Raw genomic sequence first — 7,454 nt, 5'->3', positions numbered from 1 at the left:
GAAGAGGAATGTGGAGTTCAAAAGAGTTTCTTGTTTTATGTTAAGAGGGGAGCTTGTAGAGAGTGTATGCTGTTGGAAATGAGCCAGAGGAGGAAGTGTTTCCTGAGTTTTATCTTATTTGCATTTCCCAATTAGAAAGCTTATTGATTGTATGACATTATCTTTAAACTATTACAATAAATTAATTGTACATTATTATTATTATACATGATTATTATGTACATATGTACTTCTGTTCATATGTAGATTTTGGTAAGGCCTTGTTCATTGGCTCTGAAGCGTAATATTCTTATGTAAATGAATATGTAGATGATTACTTAATTCTATCATACATAGGTTTTTTAAAATTATATAATCATGAATTTACAAATACTTAGGTTATACTGAATAGGATTTAATCATTCCTTGATGATTCTAGTTGATAGTATCATCGTGGGTAGCTATGATTTTGTAAGGTGCTCTGAAACATCACATCATATTAACTTCATAGTTGTCTATAGCTTCCAGGGAAAAGGGGAGGATTTTGTTTATTTTCAATAGAAACAATTAACAATCTTTTACAGTTTACTTTGGATGATAAAGATCTAAATGACAAAACCATGCTTCCTGTACTAAAAGTTTCATTAACACATATTATGTGCTCAATAAGTGTATGTCAGATGCATAAAGAAACAGCAGAATGGTTGAATGAATGTGTATTGATGAATTTCTTTACAAAAAACAAATCTTTATTGAAGTAGATTTCCAATATTGCCTACATCTAAAGTCTTTTTGTTTTGTTAGAAATAAGTTTTAAGATTCAGAATTACCATTTATAGTTATAGCTAGACATGAAATAATAATATAGATTCATTTGGTATCATATTACTTAAAAAGACTTTTCAATATCACTTTCTCAGCATATTTTGGAACAGCAGTGTTCAGGCCAGATTTCCTAGCTTTGAATTCTGGGCTGTTGGTGAACTGCTGTGTGGTCTTGGGTAAGTTCCTCAGCCTTTCTTTGCTCCATTTCTTCCTAACTAAAGGATCTAATATATTACCTATCTCCCAGAATGATCGCGAGGATTAAAACGCCTTTAAGACATGTCAAATGCTTGTAATAATGCATAGCCGTTGCATAATAAGCCCTCAAAAAGCTAATATCATGGTGATAAAAAATGGGTTTCTTTCTTATAAGGACTTAGGGAATACTTCCGAAATAGGTTTTATTGCCATAAAAGTTAGTTCTTCTTAAAAATGACAACTGCAAAAAACCCTGGTATACTGCTTCTATCACATAACGCAAGTAGTGTCAGGTTTTTCCTTTTCCTTTGATCTAAATTTAATGTTTTATTAACATTACAGGTGTATTTTATTTGTCCTTTAATGCTACTCTTTTTTGTTGTTTCATCCTTTTATAGAAATTACTTATGAATGCAAAGATGTTATATAAAAAACAAACATTTAGGTATTGTTTATATTTTCAAGTTATTAAATTTTAGCCTGAAAAGAATCATTTTTTTTTAGGCCTGCAAGGAAAACAGCATATGAAAAGAAGAAGGTATAGTAAAAAAAAAAATAATAATAACTTTAAAATATATTATCCTCTAAAAAATACTTTGTAAAAGGAATAGTGGCAAAATAGAAAATCTTCCTTTGCTGAAGAGACATTTACTTTGAAAACATAATTTAGAAACTCTGTTGATAAAGTTATCCTGTTGATAAAAACCTGTTCTTTTAAGAAGCCTCTGCTTTTGCTTTGATGAAGATATTTATCACCTTTGTACACTTGGTATATTTTATACATATTTTGAGGACTTTGTGAACCAGTATTATTTATGTGTAGGTCAAAGAACAAATTAATTACGTGAATGACCTTGATAACCTAACTCAATCATCTGAAACTGCTTCTGAGGATGGTGACATGCTTTACTCTAAAAATTCTCTGTTGCCATCTGGCAGGTGGCTGAGGGTCGTGGACCCCCTCCCTCTGTGCCCGTCAGCCCTCCAGGCCACCTGCCCCATGAACAGCTCAGAGCTGGCTCCACTTTCCCAGCTGGGTTCTCCCTCACAGTAAAGTCTTCAAGGAAGGTGTGTTTAACTGGCATCCTCAAGAGGTGCAGGAATGCTCCCTGTGGATTTTTTCTAGCAGTTGGTAGAAACCAAACACTCTTGAAGTTGATTGTCCTTCATTCTGCAGAGCTCCCAAGAGGCATCTCAAAGCAGAGGAATTCACTCCCCCACCCAACGTCCCTCTCAAACATGGACCGGGTCCCATCCCCGAGGTCCTAGCAGCAGATCTCCCACAACGAAAAGCTCTCAGGAAGAGCTTGGGAAAGTAGTATTTGTAATTCAAATCCATTTGTCTACAGCAGTCAGGTAGGGACACACCATGGCCTCATCCAAGGAGAGGCCTTTAATATTTTCCATAGGAATTGATCTCAAAATTGTTGCGACTGTCTTGCAGAGCCGGGACCCTGATTGTGGTTTAGGCCAGGACCGTGTGTGCTCCACCGACGACTGCATTACCCGACCAAAAGTCCCTGTGCTCTGGAGTGAGCGTGTCGGTCACTCCATGCACGTCATCACCTTCAGTGTCTAAATCAGAGTCTGTTCTTGGCTCCACTGTCATTTTTTTCACTAGTACCCTATCAACGGCCTTTTCATATCATTTACAGGTTTTCAATTAATAAAAACTGCGACATCAGTTGTAAAAATACTTTTGTACACTTTAAAAAGTTGTTTCTTTAGAATAAACTTATAAAAGTCCCCCTCCCACCAAGGAAAAAAAGTAAAAAAACCTCTTGCTACTAACAGTAGCTATTCTGGCATTTGGTCGTGATTTCCCTTCCTTGATAGATGATTATGTTAGTTTATCACTTCCACTAAAGGTAAGGAGAAAACTACAGGCAGTTCAGAGACCATACTTTGGAAGTCATTCTTGTACTTGTGAGCAAATGACCCTCTGCTCTGTGTAGTGTCCTGTGTCAGTACAAGGAACTTCTGAAAACAGTGATAGATGTGCCATAGTGTACATTTAGTGATCATTGTTTGTCATTGTATTTCCCCCATCTTACTATTTTAAACAGTATGAAGAGAGAATGAAAGTTATTGCAAATAATCTCATGATTCTCTAAGAAGAGCTCTCTAAATTTTACCTTATTTACCATTAGTGTATATACCATGAATGAAATAGGAGGATTATTTTGTACTGATATGTTTGTACTAGAGAAGTAACTGTGGTTTGATGTAAGAGGACTAACAGAGTCAGAAGACCTGATGAAAAGCCTGCAGGTTACTTATATAATTTTAACGTCTTCCTTTCCAGAATCATTATAGCTAATAGTTAATTGATGTTTGTAGAAGTGCTTAGTATAGTTGTCAATAGATATAAGCCTTACAATTGCCTATTAAAATGTTAGAAAGGTAGCATATTCTTAAGAAAATAATTTTTGTATGAAATTTCATCTATTTAAATATATACAGAGCTAAGGCTCTTACTTGAAGTAGCTGTATAGGAGGTATCAGTATCAGATGCAGTGTTTTTAAAGGTAGCGAGTGGTGTTGTTATGGAATTATAATTGATTTACAATATTGTGTTAGTTTCAGGTATACAGCACAGTGATTCAGACATATATGTATATGTGTGTGTATATTATATAAATGGGGCTTCCCTGCTGGCTCAGACAGTAAAGAATCCACGTGCAATGCAAGAGACCTGGGTTTGATCCTTGGGTCAGGAAGATCCCCTGGAGGAGGAAATGGCAACCCACTCCAGTATTCTTGCCAGGAGAATCCCATGGACAAAGTAGCCTGGTGGGCTACAGTCCATGGGGTCGCAAAGAGTTGGACATGACGGACTAACACACATACACACATACACACACACACACACACACACACACACATATTCCTTTTCAGATTCTGCTTGTAGAATATTAAATGGAGTTCCTTATGTTGTACAGTAGATCCTTACTGGTTATTTTATATACAGTAGATCCTTACTGGTTATTTATATATACTTGTCTATATATAAAATGGTATATGTTAAACCCAACCTCCTAATTTATCCCTTCCCCTGCCCACTTCCCCATATGGTGAGTAAGTTTGTTTCCTATGTCCGTGGGTCTCTTTCTGTTATGTCATAAGTTCTTTTAGATCCCACGTATAAGCAACACGACTGGTCTTTGTCTGACTTACTTCACTGAGTGTGGGCATGTCTAGGTCCATCTTTGTTGCTGCAAGTAGCATTATTTCATTCTTTTTATGCCTTCGTAGTTTTCCATTATATAAATATACCACATCAGATACGATTTTTAAGTGTAGTCAGATCTATAAATCTTTTAAGCTTTCTGTGTTTGTTGTAATTCAGAGAAAAGCCTTTCCAGTTCTGAGCTTCTTGAAAAGTCCCTTGGGCTTTCTTTTTCCTTTCATGGATTCATTGTCTTCAATTAAATTTTTGAACCTTTGGGAATTTCTGCTTGTATAAGGTCTGAGGTTTGTATCGAACCTCATTTTTTCCATTTGGAGATCCACTTGGTGCAGTCTTTTCATTGTATAAACATACAGGTTAGTCTTGCATTTCAGAGGAAATGATAAAATGTCATTTTATTGAGTACTAACTAAAAGTCTCCTTTGTCTCACTTAGGTTTCTGATAGTGGGAGAAAAGCAAAAGGTCTGTTGCGCGAAAACCACGTGCAGGATGAAATTGCCACGGCAAGACTAGAAATAGACACAGTGAATAATCAGAACCAGGAAAAAGAAAAGAAATGTTTTGAGGGTATTGAAATTGTAGAAGGAGAGAATGATTATCCTCAAGGGGCAATAAAATTGAATAAGGAAACGTTGACAAAGGCCATATTCCAGCATACTGGCCAGCTTAACATTCCGATAGCTGAAAATACAATGCTAAACCCTGAGCTGGAAAATGCAAAACAAAGCAAACAAAGACTGGAAACAGAAGTGGAATCCTACTGTTCTAGACTGGCTCCTGCCATACACGATCATGATCAAGGTCAGACATTACAAAGAGACCTGGAACTTGCCTCCCAGAAAGCAAAAGATAAGAGGTTACGCTTGCAGGACCAAATGAAGTCCGATATGGCTAACCTGAAAAGTGACAATGAGATGCTTTCCCAGCAACTTTCTAAAGTGAAAAATAAATTCAATCAGCTAAAAATCAAGCTGCATCAGACGACAGATGATCTCAGAGAAAAGACTTTGATGTTAGAACGTGTCCAGAGAGACTTACATGAAGCACAGTGTCAAAAGCAGGTTATTGAACACATGTTCAATGAACAAGGCAAAGTGAATGAATACCTTGGAAAGCAGGAATCCTTAGAGGAAAGATTATCTCAACTCCAGAGTGAAAACATGTTGCTCCGACAGCAACTGGATGATGCACAAAACAGAGCCGACAGTAATGAGAAGATAGTTATTAGCATCCAAGACCAGTTTCAGCAGACTTTGAGAAAACTTGAGGCTGAACATGAGGAACAAGGTCTGATGCTGGAGGAACGAAACACGGAGTTAATCAACAAATGGAAGCACGTAGAAGAGAGAATGTGTCAGTACGAAAATGAGAAAGCAGAGAGAGAAGTAGGTATCCAGAAGGAGAAATAATTCTCAGACTTCCTGAAAGAAAATCCAAAGTGATTCTTCATTCTGGCACATCTTGTATCCAGCAAATAAAAATTAGACCCGAGAGATGCTTCACTTTGAGTAGAGACATCATGTCGCTTATGAAATGTTTCAGAGATTAAGTTCTAAATTTTTAATATAGACGGGTATTAGTAATTTACTATTCAGATAATAATTTTAATCTCTATGTAACCACATGTCAGTATCATGATGAAGCAGATAAAAGAAACGCTCAAACCTAAACTGAATATTTTGAAATTAAGCTTCAGTTACATGGATTACCCTGACAGTCAATTCCAGGTTTCCCAGATGCTATTACTTATATATCCTACTTTGGCTTCAGTAGCTTGTCATACCTTTTTGTCATATTTGTTGGTATAATTTTAGTTTTATTCATGTAAATTTGAATTAACTTGGAAAACATTTCAGGCTTGAATCATTTATTCTTATGCCTCTCAACTCTTTAAAGAGTTGTCATTAAATTGAGAATTCATTGACAAGTCATTTAAATATACTTGTCATTAAATCATAATTTGGGACTCAAGTGGTGAGCTTTAACCAAGTTCTTCTTGATTTAAACTTCCCACTGCTATTAATGCTATTTACTTAGAACATTTTTACAAACAATTTGCTCCTAATTCTCATTTTAAGGATCAATTACTGTCATTTGAATACCAGTTTGCCCAATAAAAATGGAGGGTGGCAGGATTCGTGAGCAGCAGGAATGGAGTGAGTCAGGGAGAGGGTTGTAGGGGCTGCGGTCTGGAGGCAGGTGGAGGCCAGGTTATCGAGGCTCCTTGAAGGCATGGGAGCAACCTCATTTTTTAAATTTCATTATTCTTTTATATTGGAATATAGTTGATTTACAATTTTGCGTTAGTTTCAAATGTACAGCAAGTTGATTCAGGTATAGGTATACATATATCCATTCTTTTTCAGATCCTTTCCCAAGTAGATGCCTGCAGAATATTATGGTTAGCCAAGGGTAAAGGTGGGGAGGAGGGATAAATTAGGAGTTGGGGATTAACACAGACACACGACTAGATATAAAAGAGATAAGCAGCAAGGGAATGGCCTCATTTTCCTTCTGAGGAAGCAATCTATTGGAAAGATCTGAGCACTGGATTGAATATGTGAAGATCTCTGATGTTAATCGAAGCCTCTAATAAAGAAAGAGGAAAAATGTTTCCACAGTGTGGAATTTTCCACCGCTTGTCCCACCTACACACCTGTTTCGTTCTGGACGTGAGGTGGTGAAGCTCTGCAGATTTATCGGGAGGGGCAGGGTGTGGACAGTGGGGCTGCCTCCTTCGTCTGAGGAACTTAATATCAGGAAGGCCGGTGGGGAGCCCTTCTGGGTCTGTAACCACATTCAGGGAGGAGAAAAGAAGGTGAGTTGCTGTCCATGGTGACAGTTTTCAAAGTACATGTGTTGGAGTCATCTGTTACTAACATAGCGTAATAGTAAAGTGATTTGATAAACTCAGTAACAAAGCATCTTATTAGGCAGTTGTGAGAAACCTTCATCAAGAACTGACTGACACCTTCAACAAGCGGTCTGAGTTGGCGGAATCCCTGGACGTCATGTCATATCACTGTGCCAAGTTAGAAGTTGAGGCACAGGATTTAAAGAGCAACTTACATCAACTCACAAGTCAGGTATGTGTGAAATTGAGTGTGTCGACAGTTAATACGTAGGATAAAGTGTTTTAGGACGCTCATTTTCATGGACAGCTTTCTTTTTTATTTTCATTACTAGTAATTTACTGTAATTTTATTAATCTTTAAGTGCACTCGTTTCTTAAACTCTGACTTTCATTCTGCCATTTGCATT

The 7,454-nt window shown here is 37.0% G+C and overlaps 1 pseudogene across 1 annotated transcript; it reads left to right on the top strand.

Moving 5' to 3' along the window:
• The first annotated feature begins 2,371 nt into the window (after positions 1-2,371).
• Positions 2,372-6,043, top strand: LOC147361142 (ankyrin repeat domain-containing protein 26 pseudogene; annotated as a pseudogene). Its single transcript, XR_015140054.1, has 2 exons — positions 2,372-2,542; positions 4,628-6,043. The product of XR_015140054.1 is annotated as an ankyrin repeat domain-containing protein 26 pseudogene (transcript).
• Positions 6,044-7,454: the final 1,411 nt, after the last annotated feature.

This window comes from Bos grunniens, chromosome 13 (assembly GCF_055505025.1).
Source record: "Bos grunniens cultivar Pamir isolate PY7600 chromosome 13, Bosgru_T2T1.0, whole genome shotgun sequence".
Lineage (NCBI taxonomy): Eukaryota > Metazoa > Chordata > Mammalia > Artiodactyla > Bovidae > Bos > Bos grunniens.
This window is presented reverse-complemented; position numbering and strand designations above follow the sequence as displayed.